The sequence below is a fragment of the Dioscorea cayenensis genome, chromosome 14 (assembly GCF_009730915.1).
Source record: "Dioscorea cayenensis subsp. rotundata cultivar TDr96_F1 chromosome 14, TDr96_F1_v2_PseudoChromosome.rev07_lg8_w22 25.fasta, whole genome shotgun sequence".
Taxonomy (NCBI): domain Eukaryota; kingdom Viridiplantae; phylum Streptophyta; class Magnoliopsida; order Dioscoreales; family Dioscoreaceae; genus Dioscorea; species Dioscorea cayenensis.
The window spans coordinates 7,865,322-7,883,197 of NC_052484.1; the positions used below are offsets into that span (position 1 = coordinate 7,865,322).

The 17,876-nt window shown below is 37.2% G+C and overlaps 1 pseudogene; it reads right to left on the reverse strand.

The window, feature by feature from the left end:
- Positions 1-303: 303 nt before the first annotated feature.
- LOC120276087 lies at positions 304-1,086 on the reverse strand (annotated as a pseudogene).
- Between the last annotated feature and the right edge of the window lie 16,790 nt (positions 1,087-17,876).

A 17,876-nucleotide genomic window follows, 5' to 3' on the forward strand; every position in this document is an offset into this window, starting at 1 on the left:
CATTTTTTTATTTGTTTGCATGCTACTTCAACAAATACGCGGTATCATTTCTCATTTTCAATTTTTTATTTATTTATTTTTTTTAATTTATTATTATTTTTTTTATTATTATTATTTGCATGCACACATGTAAAACTAATAAACCAAAGTTGACATCATTAAATGATTCAAATTCTACAATTCCTTATGTGAAAACAGCATTAACTGGTTGCGAAAGTTACACAGCCAAGTTCCTGGATTCCTAACTTTCAAAAGGACATGATCAGTTGAAGTCGTGAAGTTTTGGAGGAGTATCAGTTCCCTTTACACTACTTCTGGATCACTGGGGAGTGGTTCATAATCATTCTGATCATAGGCAGAAAGATTGACTTTCTGAACATGAATGCACTTCAAAACAGCTCCGACAACCATGCTGATTGAACCAATCAAGATGCTCAGCAACCACAATTGCCAGTTCAATGGCACAGTGCTTGCAAAAGTACCGAGGATTTCTATTATTTATTATCTGAAACACAACAGTAGAGGACAAAACAGCACGGAACACATTGATCTTCTCCATATCCCGGCTATTTATTTAATTGAAAACCTGACAAAACATAAATGTGTTGAAGATGAAAGTGTTGAGAACAGCATCCACATTTGGACCATTGAGTTTCAGAAGGTGCTTCCCATCAAACATGAGAATTCCAAGCACTGCTAATTGATAAACACTCTGGCCAATGATATTTCTCCACATGATTCTCGTGATAAAATTCTCACCCTTCCGAACAGGGGGTCTTTTCATCATCTCATCATTGGGAGGTTCAGTTGCTAATGCTAAAGCAGCAAGTGTATCCATAATCATGTTGACCCAAAGCAACTGGACAACAGTGAGAGGAGCATTTCCTTATCATTATAGGTTTTAGATTCCTCAGTTTCTCCAGTACCACAACCTTCGCAGAAGTGCTCCTTGAAAGAAGGTTATTACTAAGGACCAACTACAAGCTCTGTGCAGTTGCCTAATTCAGAAAGTAAGGTTCCTTTTAGTTTGTTTACAGAAAGTGAAAGCTTTCCCAGTTTCTTGAGATTGCCAAGTTCAGGATGCATGTTTGTCTGCTCTCGTTGACTGGTGATGATAAATCATCAGAGACACTTGTTCTGCCAAACAAGGCATCCATAGGCAGTCCATGATGATAATGGGTGAGGTGAGCATCAGATGGTAAGCAGTAGAAGCAGCGGGTACCGGACATGGTTGGCGGTATTATTTCAGCCATTCAACCATGTCCGCAACCTCCTTGACAGTCAGCAGTGACGAGCAAGTAACGGCGGTGGCAACAGCGTCAAGCGGCGTCGATCATCAGACGACAGGCAGTAGAAGCAATAGATATCGGACATGGTTGGCAGCATTATTTCAGCTATTCAACCATGTCTGCGACCTCTTTGATAGGCATCAGCGGCGACGGCATCAGTGGTGGCGACTTCTTTTTATATATATATATATATATATATATTATATATATATATATATTAGCATATGGAAGGAGATAAAGGACCTTAAACTTCTCTCTCGTTTTTTTTTGTCAGATCTTATTTTTTTGTTGCCCGTTCTTCATCTGTTCTTCTTCCTATTTAAAAGCCTCTCTGACCCTTATCATCCCAACCTCTCCCCGCGAGATCACAACAAGGATCGTATAATTTTTTTTTTAAGTTGTTTTTATTACTTATTTATTTCCCCACGAGATCACAACGAAAAAAAAAACCAACTTTCGAATTTCAAACTTTAATTAATTTTTTTAATTTTTTTAATTTTTAATTTAATTTTTTTAATTTAGTTTAATTTAATAATTTTTTTGTAAAAAGTTTATTATAATTTTTTTACAATTATTATTATTTTTTTAATTTTTATATTTTTTTATATTATTTTCTTTTTCTTAATTATTATTATTTTTTTCTTTAAATTTTTTTTTTTCCTCCTCAATTCTTCTCTTATGTTTTTAAAAGAATTTTTTTTTTAATCGCAAAACCCCCTCATCCCTATCTAATCCTAACTTCTGAGATCACAGCGAAGAAGGTAAGATCAGGTTCTTATCCTTTCTTTTTTTATAAAAAATTTCAATTTTAATTTTAATTAATAATAATTTTTTTTTTAATAATTTCAAATTTGAAAATTTAAATTTCGAATTTTATATTTATTATTTTATTATTCGCATTTTTTTATTATTTTATTATTATTTTATTATTATTATTTATTATTTTTCATTATATATTCATTATTTATTTATTTATTTATTATTTGATTATTATTATTTTTTTTTAAAAAAAAAATTTACTTAACTAAATCTACATCGGGATGCGTACTCAAGTGCTTCAGGATTTGCATTTCTCCCATCGCCTCGAAATCTGCTCTCAGGCTACATGAAACTTAAGATCGTCTTGGAATGTGTGTTTGGCTATCCTAAGATTGAGATTGCCTTGAGATATGTGTTCTCGAGGATAATCTTGTAATAATAATTTCTTTTATGCCTCGAGATATGTTCTCAAGGGGCAATTTTGTAATTTGCATTTTGTGCCTTGAGATATGTTCTCAAGGGAAATTTTGTAATTTTGCATTTTGTATTTAACTTAGAATTTGCACTCTAGTCCAAGACAATCAAATAATCAATTAAGATTAAGATTAGGACATTTAAATTTTAATTCTAAATATATCTACGACTAGGATATATTAGAATTTAAATTAAATTGGAATTTGGTTTCCATTAGGACGTTGAATTTTATTAGGACATGTGTTATATTATTTATATATAAACAAATGCCCCCTTCCTACTTGTCTCATGAAATTCTTTTCGTGAGTTTGAGTGAGAGAAGTAGGAATTCCCAATCTTTTCTTTTTTTTCATGGCTAATATATCTCAACCATTTTGGGATATGAACCAAAATTATAATGAAGTTCCCCAAGGTCAAACCTTCATGCGCCACACTCCTATGTTTGATTCTGAAGCCAAACCTGCAGTCATATATGAAGGAGGAGAACAATCAGAGTGGGTGAAGCGCTATCCAAATCGCATGGCTATTGCCAAATTGTCCACAACCCGTTGGTTTGAAGGCGGCCTAACTGATGCAATTTGCTTGAAACTTGAAGGAGAAGTGAAAGATTTGAAGACATTCGAAACCCTTGGATCAAGAATCATCAATCACCTCCCGGGATGGACGGGTAGGGAACCAATCCAAAATAGTTTGATCGATCTTCCATATTATGCAGAGTGGGCCAAATTCATAGTTAATAACTACTCCAACGAGCTATCTGAAGCAGAATTGATGGGCGGGATTGTGGCTTCAGTCGGTTGCTACGATTTTGACATAAACTTTTATAAAGCGCTAGTAGAACTATGGTGTCCCGATACTAACACTTTCCACTTCTTGCACGGAGAAGTTGGGATTTCATTATGGGACATCAAGGAATTGGGAGGACTTCCAATTACCGGAGACAGCTATAATGAAGTCATACCTCCTAATGACACAATCTGCCGAAGATATGACTCTGAACTTTCTATTTTAAGAAATCTTTTCGACATCTTTCAATGGCTCTCAAGACAAAGCGTCGATGAAGATGTATTCTTTGAGGATTGGGTGGAGTTCTTCAGGAGATCAAGACATAGCTCCAGTTATAGATCGGCGTCTAATCCCCCTCCAAAATCTGTTTTCAAAGCAGATTTAGTTGCTTTTATAGCACTCTGGATTTGCTTTTTTATCATGCCAGGCGATCGTAATGTAATTAGACCAAGAGTTTTTATGATGGCATGCAACATCGCGCATGGGAGGAGAATAGCTTTTGCCCCTGCAGTGCTAGCACGCTTATACTTAGGCTTAAATGCTATGGCTAAACACAGAAGAAGGCCTGGATTCTCTAACATAATGTTCCTTGTTCATTTCTTGTATGCTTGGGCTGGTTATTATTTTCGGAGCATATATCTCAAAAGGAGGATAGACGACAATACCTCAAATATCCCTTGGTTGCTGAGAATATAGAAGATGCTGCAATTTATGAATTCCAGCACGACTCTGTTTACCAATCCTATATAAGTGAGGAACTTTATCCGACTTGAAAGCAATTTCATATCTCGCCCTTTCTCGTTCATGCATCATAATGACGAGGTGGTACGAGATTCCAGATACCCGACTAGACCATATGTATTGGATTCATATATTATGGAATATGTGATAAATCTTCGTTGTGGAATTCTTCTGCTTCGGTGTGCAGGAGATTTTTTTGAACAACCTTATAATCCGCATCGATTTGGGCGACAATTTGGATACGATCAACATACTCCGGCGTTCATTAATATTCCCAGGAGGGCTCCTTCTCTCGGGATTCTTGCGGGGTACTGGCTCCATCTTTCTCGCCAAAGGACATCTAGCTCATTCTACATCCCGATGCATGACAGAGAAGGGAGACTTATACTTGTTTATGCACAGAAATGGTTGAGGATTGTTGAAGCTTTTTTCCAACAGAGGCATTCATTGTTGATACAAGATGACTTCAGAGACAAGAGAACCATTAATAGGGAGCGAGGACAATCTTCCAAGGGCCACAGATTTATTAATGAAAGTATATTCATTGATGACACTGATCTTACTGTTGACCTAGTTGTCTCATCAAAGAGACAAAGAACTGAAGGTATGTCACCTTCATTTATTTCCTTATTTGTTTATTCATTTTTCTATTATTAATCTTTTTTTTAAAAAAAAAATAGAAAAAGTCAACTTTCTTCCTTTACTTCTTTTCCTTCACAAAAATTTTCAAAAAATCCCCAGGAACCTTTCCTTTTTCTTTTACGCCCTTTTCTTTTTTTTTTCTTCTTAATTCAATTTAAATTTAAATTTAAATTTTCTTTTTTAATTTATTTTTTTTCCCAACGAATCTGATTTCCTTCTTTATTTTAATTAATTTTTTTAATTAATTTTTTTCCAAAATTCTGAATTTTTTTCCATGAATTAATCTTTTTTATTTATTTTTTTTAATTAATTTTTTTTAATTTTATATTTTTTTAAAATTTTTTTATTCAAAATCAAACTTTATAGTTTTCACAATTTTTATTTGACTCAAAGTCCAAATTTTGACTCAAGGTCAAACTTTGTAACTACACACTTTTTATTTGACTCAAAGTCTATTTTCAATATAGGGATACAAATTCATGACAACCCATTAGACAATGTTAGGGCTATTCAAAGTCCTCCAAGAATTGATGATGTTCTCCCATCAGATCTAGAGATACACATGAGCTCCCATGGTAAGAAATATCTCTTTATCTTTCTTTTTCATCTATGCATCTTTAATAAATCTTGATGACGTCTTATATCTAGATCAAATAAACGCACAAGATTTAAGTGTCGGCGTTGGAGAAAACATTGGAGTTGGCAACGATGTTGGGATGGAAGACAATATTGGAGTAGAGGAAAATATTGAGATTGAAGAGGCTCTTCGTAATCCACTACAAGGTATTGCCCTCATGTAGTGCCCATTAGCCCTTTGAATTCAAAAATTATGCCACTAGGTCCTCTAACTTTTTTTTATTTCTTCAAAAATTTGCAAGTAACTCCCAAACTTCCATGTTTTTCCTATTTTTTTCATGGTTTCTTGCAATTAAACTCTTTAACTTTCATATTTTCACATATTTTCATAAATTTATGCAACGAACCCCTTTAACTTTTCCCTTTTTCCACACTTCTTCAATATTTGCAAATAACCCCCAACTTCTATATTTTCATATTCTTCATGGTTTTTGCAATTAAACCCCCTAGCTTTCATATATATATATATATATATATATATATATATATATATATATATATATATATATATATATATTTACATTCTCCGTAAATTTTGCAACAAAGCCCCTCTCTTTTTTTTTATTATTATTTTTTATGCAAATTCTCCCAAACATTTTCTTTTCACTTCTTGTCATCATTTATTCTTTTTCTTTCTTTAATTTTTCCAATAACTTTTTTGGGTTTTTTTTTGTTCCAATCAAGGCAAACATTAATAAAAAAATATGAATAGGCCTATATACCTATTTTATCCTTAACTCATTATATGATTTGAATCATATGCACATGTAACATGGCCAACATGCATCATGCATTTGAATGACATGAAACCCACGATGTGGCCCACCAAGCATGTTAGTATAAATTCAACATCCATCTAATTCATGTATCCATGCATGAGATTTGAGAAGTCATGTATTATATTTCAATAAGGAAGACAATCATTCTTCAACATTTTCTTCTCTTTTTTCTTTTCTTTTTTTATTTTCTTATTATTTTCTTTTTACCCCTTAGTTATTTTAAATTTTCTTTCTATTAGGGGATGCACCCGTTGCCTTGAAAAATGAGTACCCGCAAAACCCGCCAATAATTCAAGAAGGTTTTTTTTTTAATATATATACTATTTATTTATATATATTTTTTCTTCTTTTTTTTCTTTTCATCGCATAACGATTTTTTATTATTATTATTATTTTTTAGCGATTCAAGATGATGAAAGTATTTCATCTCTTAGTCAAACTCCTTTGGCAAGTTTTATAAAAGATGTCCCCTCTTCAATGGAGAGTGATGGCGGGAATACTTATGTTGAGAGTGTGCCTTGTGATAGCAAAAACGTTAACATTGAAAACACTCCTCAGAATAGTGGTAACGTTAATGTTGATACCACACCTCTAGGAATGCAGAACGAAGGTATTATTTATTTATTTATTTACTTTTTTTCCGCCAACTGCCGTGATATATGTATATATTTATATTATTTTCTTTTGTTCTCTTTCATTTTTTTTAAGACATCCAAGAAATTGCCAAAGACGTTCATTCTCCCACTGAGGAATTGGAAAGTGATGGCTCTAATGCCGACGTCGGGATTACCAATTTGCTTGAACAAGCCCAAGGTTTTTTTTTTAATCTTTTTTTTTATTTATTTATTGAAGGTCAAAATTTATTTGTATATTCTCTTTGTAGGTTCAAAGAATATACCAAATGTAGTTTTACTCCTGCGAGATGAGATGATCAACAACATCAAGTCCCTCAACTATCACAACTCCCAAGACATCATCGACAAAGTGAAGGAGTCAAAATTACTCTTTCAACTTTTCAACGTTGATTTGAACAATCTAAAGCCTTTCATAGAGAAGATCGCTCGATGTGCATCCTATGCTAAAGAAGCCGCAGAGGATCCTAATGTTCAAGCTTGCATCCGTAGTCAACAAGCCAAGGCATGCGTACACGAAAGAACTTTGGCACTTGAGCATCTTAACAATCTTAGGACAGACTGGACTAATGACATAAATGCGAACAAGGAGGAGTATCAGAAACTTGCTGAAAGGGAATATCAACTTCAGGCTGAACTTTGTGAGATTCAAGGCACAATGAAGACTTTGGGTGAAAAGATAGTGGATTCAATGGACCTATTTGAAGCTTCCGAGCCTACACATGCGAATCTTGAAGTTGCACTGGATGAGACCAAGACACAACTTGCTGAGAATCAAGGAGAAAACTTAGACACTCCTCTTATGACTATTTTCACTAAATGGCTTGATGAGTTGGAGGAAATAAAAGAATCATTGTTGGAATTTACCGGGCATTGAAGAGCCTTCTTTCTTTCTTTGCTTTCCTAGTTTGTTTTCTTAGTTTGCTTTTCTAGTTTGTTTATGCATTAGCAATTTGATTTTAAAACATCGATCATGGACATTTGATTTGAATAAGACTTAGCGTTTTTTCTTTTTTTTCTTTTCTTTTCTCATACCTCTTTGTTTTTAATAGAATAGAATTGAAATCATGATTGATTTTTTTTTTATTTTGAATGAGGCTCTTGTATTTGTCAATATTTTCAGCCACATTTTGAATGATTTTATAAGCCATTCATCCACTTGATAGCACCATAGGCGAACAGGGAATTAGACAAACAAGGTCTGTGAACTCATTTTTTTATGATAATCAAATGAGCTCAAATTCCAATCTCCACCGTTCATTTTGGAGATAAGGACCTTATAAATAACTGTAAACATTTTCACTAAAATTGAATATGATTTGATATGGTGATACTTGACTTGATGATGAGGTCATTGGGCAGGAATTTAGGCAGATTTTGACTCTAAATTGCCAATTTTCTTATGATAGTCATATGAACTTAGAATTTAATCGTCACCGTTCATATTGAAGAACCGAATACCTTGATCATATAGAAAACATTTCAAGAGGATTGAAATTATTTTGACTATCTGATCTTAAGAAAGAATTTGAATATAGTGTAATGACAATTATTAATGAATTTCATGCTTGATTTGTGATTTTATTTTGATAATTGATGGACTTGAGGTTCAATCATAACCATTCACATTGAGCATTTTCAAGGCTAGAGTTTTCATAAAAAATTTCAGACCGATCCAAATTTTTGGCATAGTTCGATTAATACATTGATCAACATTGAATGTAGAGAAGCGGTGTCCTGCATCATGACCCACAGTTCTACTCTCTTCAATAAATCTTGTAATCTGCAAATCAAATTTCAACCGTTTAGATTGAAGAAAAACACATATTTATGATTTGAAAGAAATTTGAAGGCAATCAAAGATAATTTGGTCACCCGATGAGGACCTTGATTGGAGCAATACCATCAAAGAAGCTTTAGCTTTCATGCATAAGGATTTTTTGTTTTTTTGTTTTGTTTTTGTTTTTTTGTTTTTTTGTTTTAAAAAAATACGAGGGACCAATGTATTTGCCTCAGGAAGCACGCTTAACTGTGCATGACCAGTCTACATGGAGCCGGGCGTTCCTTCATAGACAAACACATGTCTCTTTATTTTATTGAACGAATTTTAGTACAAAAGTGAGTTTAATACCGAAATGACATAAAAATAAATGTTTTGCCTAGAGAAGTACATTTAATTGTACATGACTAGTCAACCCTTTTGAGGGACCAGACATTCCGTCATAGGCAAAACATTTTTACATTAGACATAATACTTCTTCAAGAAACGACCATTGATGGGTGGCATCGGTCTTTCTCCATTAGCATCGATAAGTTGATATGCGGCTCCTTCGTAGACGATCTCCACAACATAAGGGCCTTCCCAATTTGCTTTGAAATTACCCCCGGCCTTTTTGCTGGTGATGATGGGTCTTTTGAGGACAAGTACCATCTCTCCTTTGGTAAAAGTCCGAAAACGAGCCATCTTGTTGTATGCTTGAGACATTTGCGCTTTGTAGACTTCGAGATTTTGTTGTACCCCTAATCTTTTTTCATCAAGAGAGTCCAACTCATCCAAGCGGACCCGAACATTATCTTCATTAGAAATTTCTTTTTGCAATGCCATTCTCAGGGAGGATATCTAGATTTCAAGAGGTAAGACCGCTTCAGTTCCAAACACCAAAGAATATGGCATGCACTGTGTCAGAGTCCTATAGGTAGTGCGATATGCCCACAGCATCTCCGGGTGTCTTTCATGCCAATCTCTCTTGTTTTTGGACACTGCTTTCTTCAACAGCTTCGAGAGAGTTTTGTTGAATGCTTCAGCCAATCCATTTGCTCTAGCATTATAGATGGAGGTATATCTCCAATCTATTTTATGATGCTGTGCAAATCTCCCGACCTTGAAGCTTCTGAAAGCGGAACCGTTGTCTAAAATAATTCTTCTTGGAGTTCCAAATCTATATAAGATGTTTTCCCTGAAGAATTTGAGGATAGTCTCAGTCTTGACTTCTCTAAGTGGTATTGCTTCCGCCCATCTGGAAAAGTAATCTGTTGCAGCCAATATGAATCGATGTCCCAGAGATGATGGTGGTTAAATAGGACCGATTACATCCGTTCCCCATATCTCAAAGGGCCATGAAGAGGCTGTGGGGTGTAAAGGATTTGGATGTTGATGAATAAAGTCTCCATGTATCTGACATAGATGACATTTTCTATAATAATTAATGCAATCTCCGACCAATGGTCGGCCAGTAATACCCCAAGCATTTGATCTTGATTCGCATCTTGGGTCTGGATTGGTGCGCACCACATATCCCGGAATGCACATCATGCATAACTTCTTGGGCTTCTTCATATGAGAGGCACCGCAGGAGCAGTTGATCATAGGACCTGCGGTATAATATATCATTTATGATGGTGAATCTTAGGGCTCTTCGCTTTATCTGAAGACCTTTTGATTTATCCTCAGGGAGTTTATCATATTTCAAATATTCCATGAACGGTTGTCTCCAATCTTCATTTGGCATTTCGAGAGTGAAGACTTCCGCATTGCCCCCAGCACTTTCCTCTTCGACTTCGTCGGGGATCGCACTAATGGGTCTTCTATTTTTTATGGTTATATGGATTTCTTCATAATTTGGATTCGCTAGTTCCTTTGCTACTTTCGCCAAAGAATCAGCTTCTCCATTTTCTAATTTTGAAACCCTCCTCATTTGCACTTGGGGAATTTTCTACATCAGATTTTTGACCTTCTTATAATATTTAAGAAGTTCAGGTTTATATATCTTGTAGTCTCCTTCGACTTGCTTGATAATGAGTTGTGAGTCTCCAAATATGTGTATGTCTTGGATTCCCATTTTGATTACTAGTTCCAAACCAGCTATGAGAGCTTCATATTCTACCTCATTGTTTGTGCATGGCTCCGTGAGGGAGAGAGCATATCTGAGGATTCCCCCTTCCGGTGTAACGAATATGAGTCCTATTCCAGCTTTGATTTGTGGCATTTGGGACATGAGTGCCGGTTTTATAGATGACGCTCCATCAAAGTATAGTCGCCACCTTGCTTTTGCACTATTAATGTCTCTTCATCAGGGAGTTCGAGATTAAGTGGTGAATCATCAGGGAGAGGATGTGCTGCTAGAAAGTCTGCCAGAGCCTGCCCTTTAATTGCCTTCTGTGGAGTATACGTTATATCAAATTCCATCAGAATCAATGCCCATTTGCTAGTCTTCCTGTAAGCAACGGCCTCGTCATAAGGTATTTGAGTGGGTCTACTTTTGAATTGAGTATTACTTTATGCGCTAGCAAGTAGTGTCTCAACTTCTTGACTACAAACGCCAAAGCTAGGCAATGTTTTTCAATTGGCGTATATTTACTCTCAGCTCCTACCAACATCCTGCTAAGATAATATAACACATTTTCTTTGCCTTCTTCATTATTCTGAGCTAACATAGCCCCCAAAGACCCTTCCAATGCGGTCGTATATAAGATCAGAGGCTTTCCATGAATTTGGGCTGCTAGCACTGGTGGATTCAACAAGTACTGTTTAATGTCATCGAAAGCTCTCTGACATTCATCATCCCATTTGAAAGGAATATTTTTTTTGACCAGTTTAGATAAGGGCTTGCATCTTCAAGAGAGGTTGGAGATAAATCTCCTGATATATGCTCAACGACCTTGGAAGGAGCGCAACTGCTTCAATGTCCAAGGAGGTGGCATTTCCAGGATTGCCTTTATCTTGGAGGGATCTATCTCTATTCCCCTGTGCCTCACGAAGAAGCCTAGGAATTTCCCAGAGAGGACTCCAAAAGCACACTTCATGGGATTCATTTTCAACTTATATTGTCTGAGGCGTGTAAAGACTGTCCTCAAATCATCAAGATGCTTGTCTTTGGAATTTGTTTTAACCACAAGATCATCTACATAGCATTCGACAACTTTGTGAATTAAATCATCAAATATTCTGGTCATAGCCCTTTGATATGTCGCTCCTGCATTCTTCAATCTGAACGGCATTACCCTATAGCAATAGATTCCCATGGGTGTTCGGAAAGAAGTATTCTTTTGATCCTCTGGATGCATTTTAATTTGATTGTATCCAGAATATCCATCCATAAAGGAGAACATCTCGTACCCTGAGGTGTTGTCAATCATGAGCTCCATAACTGGGAGGGGAAAATCATCCTTTGGACACACCTTTTTCAGGTCCCTGAAGTCTACACATATCCGTATTTGCCCATTCTTCTTTTTCACAAGGACTATGCTAGCTATCCAATCAGGGTATGTTTCTTCTCTGATAAAATTTGCTCCAATCAGCTTCTTGGTCTCTTCTATCACCTTTTCTTCTAGGTCAAACTTTATCTTTCTTGGTGCCTGTTTGACTGGAGTAGCATTAGGATCAATGGCCAGTCTTTGAACAGCCACCTCATCATCCAATCCTGGCATTTCATTATAGTTCCAAGAAAAGCAGTTAATATGCTCCTTCAAGAGAGCCTTTAATTATGATTTTTCTTCTTCTGATAGTTGTGCACTTAGGAAAAGTCGGCCTTGGGTCATCATCGCTTCCCAAGTCGATTTCAATCAACTCATCAATTGGTGCATTCTTTATCTTTATTTCCTCTTCTTCCTCTTGCAATGTTACCATGTAACATGAGTGCCTGGAAGACTCAGAGTAGCCTATTCCTCTCTTATCCACATGTGCAGGATGCCACAATCTACGAAAGCCCTGATGTGACTTCCTTGACCACTTGATTCTGCTTCCAAACCTCTCAACTATTGTCCTGAGCTTGTTGGGGTAATGGCTTGGGAAGTTTATGGGTTGAGCTTCATCATCTTCTATTTCTTCAATATTTATGATATCATCATTCAAGATCTTTTTGTTTTTGTCTTTATAAAAGAAAATACTTCTTTACTTTTTCATGTCGAGCTAGCACATGAAATGTCTTTAGATGCTCAACTGTATTTATATTCAAGTAATGCAGTGATTTGTATAGCCCATCCGGAATCCTCGTAATGTATAATGTATTTTCTTCAGTAGATCTTTCAATTTGACCCTTACTTTGGTGCATGTCCTCACCACTCTCATCTTCTGATGACTCAGTGTCACTACCAAAGTGAGGTGGCGCTGGTTCCCTTTTCTGAAGCACAGGAGTTGTTTTGGCTGTCTTGATCAAAGGCACTTCTTCTGGGCACGGCAATTTGCCCCCTTTTATTGACTTGGATGCGTTAAGATAGTACCTCACATCCTCATAGTGTATTTCATGGATGCCAAAGGGTTGGATCTCTCCATCAATTCTAAACTCTTCCCCATCCACCAAATACTTTGCACATTAATGCAGTGTTGAAGAAACCAACTGGTTTTCATGAATCCATGGCCTTCCTAAGAGGGCTTTATAGGAAGTATCAGCATCAATTACATGGAATTTCATGTTAGATGATATTTTTCCAAATTTGAGGGGGAGAGTGATCGATCCTAATGCCTTTTGGCTGTGCTGATTGAAACCCTGGATGATGATCTTCTCTGAAGATAAGTGGCATACTTCAAGAGCCAATGCTCGAAGAGTGTCGAGGGTCATCAAATTCAAAGAAGACCCTGGATAAATCAAAGCCCGGTTGATCATTACTCCATCACAAAATCCTGTCACATATAGTGGTCTGTTGTGTGCCGTAGTCCCAAGTAATAGGTCCTCATTTGTGAAGGACACTGAAGATGTATGAGATGCATATAGGGCTTCTTTTATGTTGACTTCGGCGGAGTATGCTTGATAATCCTCAGGATTTTGTAGGGCATGTATTAAAGACTCCCTAACTTCAACTGACATCATCAATGCATCATACATACTGAGTGCTGGGACTTTCTTCAAGTGTGCCAAAATGTTATAGTTTGGCTTTTTCAAGAGTTTCTTGGGGGAGACATTCTCTTCTTCAATAATCTTTCCTTTATCTCGGTTATTTGAACTGGGAACCTGTCTTGGCTGAAGTGTCTTCCTTTTCTAAGCTGCATCTGATGTACATGTTATAGTGCCTTATCTTCCTTCTCAGGGAAGTTTAGCTCATCTTCTGAATCATCATGAGCAACTGTAGCATAACATTCGCCTTTTTCTTCAAAGTAATCCTCAGTGAGTGTCAAATTTCCCAAAGAAAACTATCCTTGCAACCATTTTTGGAAAGCGTGACATTCTTCTATGGTGTGTCCTGTAAGCCGGTGATATTGGCAATAGTTTAGATGACTATCAAGATGCATCAGGAGCCGCCTTTTGGGTTTAGGCAAATCCAATCCATTTTCTATAGCTTGATCAAAAAGCTCTTTCCTTTTATCTTTTCTGATAAATCTTTCTTTAGTATTTGTTGCTTTAGAAGGGGCTGGAGAATCCACGACTTCTGAGACAAAATTTTGTCTTGATGATTCTAGAGGATATGCCCCTCATTCATCCCACTCGAAAGATCTTCAATATGTAACCGCCATAGCCTATTAGGCGACTCCTCCGTCACCCCTTTGAATGAGCGTGGATGTCTTCAAAGATGCATGACTTTCTTCAAGACCTTATATTTGGGGGTCTTCGGGTGTAACATGGTTCTTTGGACATTACTTGTTAGTAGGGCTCCAAGAGCTCATGCTCGCCTTCTTTACTCTCTCCCCGAATGCTATCTTCTTTCTCGCTTCTTCATCGATATAGGGCCGACCTTAACGATCATATGAATCTTTTGGCTCAGAGAAGCTATTATATTCATTATTATCATCATCATCTTCTAGGTTATATAGAGGTTCCCTCCCGAATAACCATGCAAGTCTCCACTTGCACATCTTCTTCATTTTTAATTTTCTCGCTTAATTCCCCCTGAGTAATTCTTCAACTTCTTCCCGGAAAATAATCTCCCGAGGGTAATCGTAACTCTTTCCTTCTGCTCATATTCTTCAAGAGTCTCTATATACTCCTCAATAATTGATTTCTTTCGCTTTGATTGTTCGCTTTTGCTTTCTTTTCTTGTTCTTCTTTTTGACCTGCTTTTGTCTGGTGACCTTTATGAGATTGCTGAGAGTGTTTCCAAATGATCCCTGGCAGTTCAGCCAACTTCTTCAACATCTTCATTGATCTTTTGGATATAAATACCTCCCATAACTCTTCTGGAACAGCACAAGGTTTGTCATCCTCTGTTAATGTAAATATCACTTTGTTACTAACCATCGTGACTTCCCTTTGGGATGACCCTTTTGGGTTTAGGGGCAGCCACGTAGCGTATATGTTCAGCTGGTTGCTCGGACAAAAACATTCTTTGAGAGTGTGATTTTTGTCCTCTTGGTATTGTCGCTCGACCTAGTCCTTGAAAACATAACAATCTCCTATTGTATGTCCCAACACCCTATGATATAGACGATGAATTGGGATGATCTCGTCTTGCTTTGTTCTTCGTGTCTTTTGTATTCAAGGAGTCAGCAGACCCTCTCTCACAAAGATCTTTGAAAATTTTATGTACTTTATCTCTTATGATGGAATACATCTTATTCATCCTATCCTTCAAGGAAGGAAGAGGTTTTGACTCATTGTCAGTAGCACCTAAACTAGGTACCTTAGCTTGTTCCAGTTTATGGGACTCTACTACGCCTTTCCCCTTCTCAATATTGAAGGTAGTAGCAATGTACTTGACGCCTTCTGTTTTCTTGGATTTGTCTTTGTCACTCCTTGAAGTGGTATGGAAATTGGACAACACCTTCAGGTTGGTCCTTTCTAATTTTTTATCTTGTGAGATTAAGCCTTTGAATGTAGTGATGCTAGATGTACTCAAGAAAAGAGACATCCAACTATCAATGTTCCCCAAGAATAAACCCACCGTCAGCTCGCTAATCAAGTGGTTGTTCACATTTAATGCTCAAGTTCCTCCACCTCATGATGTAATCGACCACTTTTTCATCTTTTGTTTTTGAGCGAGTGGCTACTGAGTTCAAGCAATTGTGATTTTGTCACTTAAGCCCTAAACCGATTTCTTGAAAGGCATCTTTCACCTGCCGCCATGTTTGGATTGACTCAGTTGCAGATTTTTCATACCATTTAAATGCTAGTCCCCGCAAGACTTGCGAGAGAATCTGTCCCGAGGAGGGAGTGATGGCTTCGCACTTGTATCTCCACAAGCAAAGTGACAAAATGAGCCAAGTGTTGGTCGATTGGCAATCCCAAAGAAATTGCTTGAATTTAGGGAACATTATATCCCTTGGGGTAGGGCACCAGGTCATAGTAGCTGGGATAGGGCTTGTCTCCATCTGCCCTTGTCTCAATTCCTTTGGCTTGATTTAATTCAGCAACTACCATTCGCTGTATCTCTTCCCCGAGTCATTACGACTGATTGTTCCCTGAGCAGAGCATAAGAGGTTCCCCATGTTCACTGGCCTCAAGGTTTCCTTTGGATGTGGTGTTGGACTTCTCGACCTCTGCACATTCTCCATAAGAAACTGTGGGGTTACCCCTTGCTCAACTAGCCTTAGGGCTTCTCTCGGCCGCCGGGTTGGACTCCCTCGATCTTCCCGGGTTGTTCGATGTTGATTTTTCCATGAGGATTTTAATTTGTTTCTGCATTTTGCAACATTGACCCCATCAACATTTCCATGTTGTCATTGAGTCTTTTGATATTCGAGATCACGGTGTCCCTTTTGAGGAATAAAGATAGGTTCATCCTCTTCATCTTCATTTAGATGTCAGACTTCTTTGTGTTTCCTTGGTACATGGAGTGGTGGAAGGCTAGTCCATATCCCTTACTCCTCATGTGGCAAAGACATGGCTAGAACCTTCTTCTCCATTCTGTGGAGTCTCACGCTCTTCTACTGGGATCTTGTAATCAGCCCCGGTGTTGTTGTTCGAGTGCAGGATCTCCTTTGTTTCCAAGAACTATACGATAAGTGTGTACTTCCACATCTCGTGATCAAATATTTCTTCATCTTTCATTTCCTCCTCTATTGAAATTTAGACCTGTCAACCTTGGGTTGATTTCTTGTAGGAGCAAAGCGATTAAACACCTGCCTTCTCCTACTGTTGAAATCAATTGCTTCTTCTTTTTGATAGAATTCTTTTGGTCTTATCTTCTCCGACCGCAGCTTCCTTGATGCTATGTAAGTCTTGTAAAGATTCTCGACCAAAATGAGTTCTTACTATAGGACTTTGGAGGCTCCACCAACCTTGTTTTAACTCAGCTTGGGGGTGGTTATGCTCTTCTTCACCAGTTAAGAGGTTCAAAAACGAGTTGTTGAAGGTACTCATTTGATCATTCTCAGTGCTCCCTTTGGAATCACACAAAATCCAACTTTTGTCTTGAATTTTGACTTTCCTTTAGTGTGAGCCTTGAAAACACACTTTTCTTCTTTTGGTGTGTCTTCATCGATGAGTGGAAAACTCCACTTTCCAAAATTTCTGTCAGAATGGTGAAAGCGGGTTCATCATCATCATCATCATTCATAGAAATTATCCTTTTAGGGTGGGATAGCCTCTCAAATGCAGTATACTCTTGATGCTCCCCGACATCGGCATCCCTCGCCCTGCAGTGAACAATCACATTGGGGCAATGACCTTTGATGGAAGTCACTGACTGCCGTGTTCTCCTTCGAACGTGCGGGTCTCCCCACGAATCAGCACCGACTCGAGACATGGTGCCAAAGGTCACCTCACCCCTCGCAGCCTGGAAGGTGTGCTGCTTTGGCAATTGAACCTTAGTTATTTCGCCAAGGAAAATTGTGAGTTTCGGGCTTCCAGAGGTGGTTGAGTTTTTGAATGCCATTTGTTCTTCGTTTCCTGCAAAATAAAAACATTATTAGATATCTTTCATAGGATGTAGGAATAACGCCTTTACTCGTACTTCCCGCCTCAAAGATGGGAGTAGGAATAGGGTCCCCACCGCGTGCGTAATTTGTGGGATCGAAAAATATGCGCCTGGATCATGTAGAAGACACCAAATGATACATCAAAAGCACAAATATCGATTTGTTTTGTGTGGGTTCTTTCATTTCTACAGAGGCAAGCCTCTATTATTAATTACCCTAGATTAGAAATCTTAGGAACCTCCGATTACATGGGCAAAAAGGTACAAGTAAGAGCAAGAAGATTTATGCAATTATAAATCTTGTTATTTTTATTATATAAAACATATTTATTACATTACTTATATGTATATAT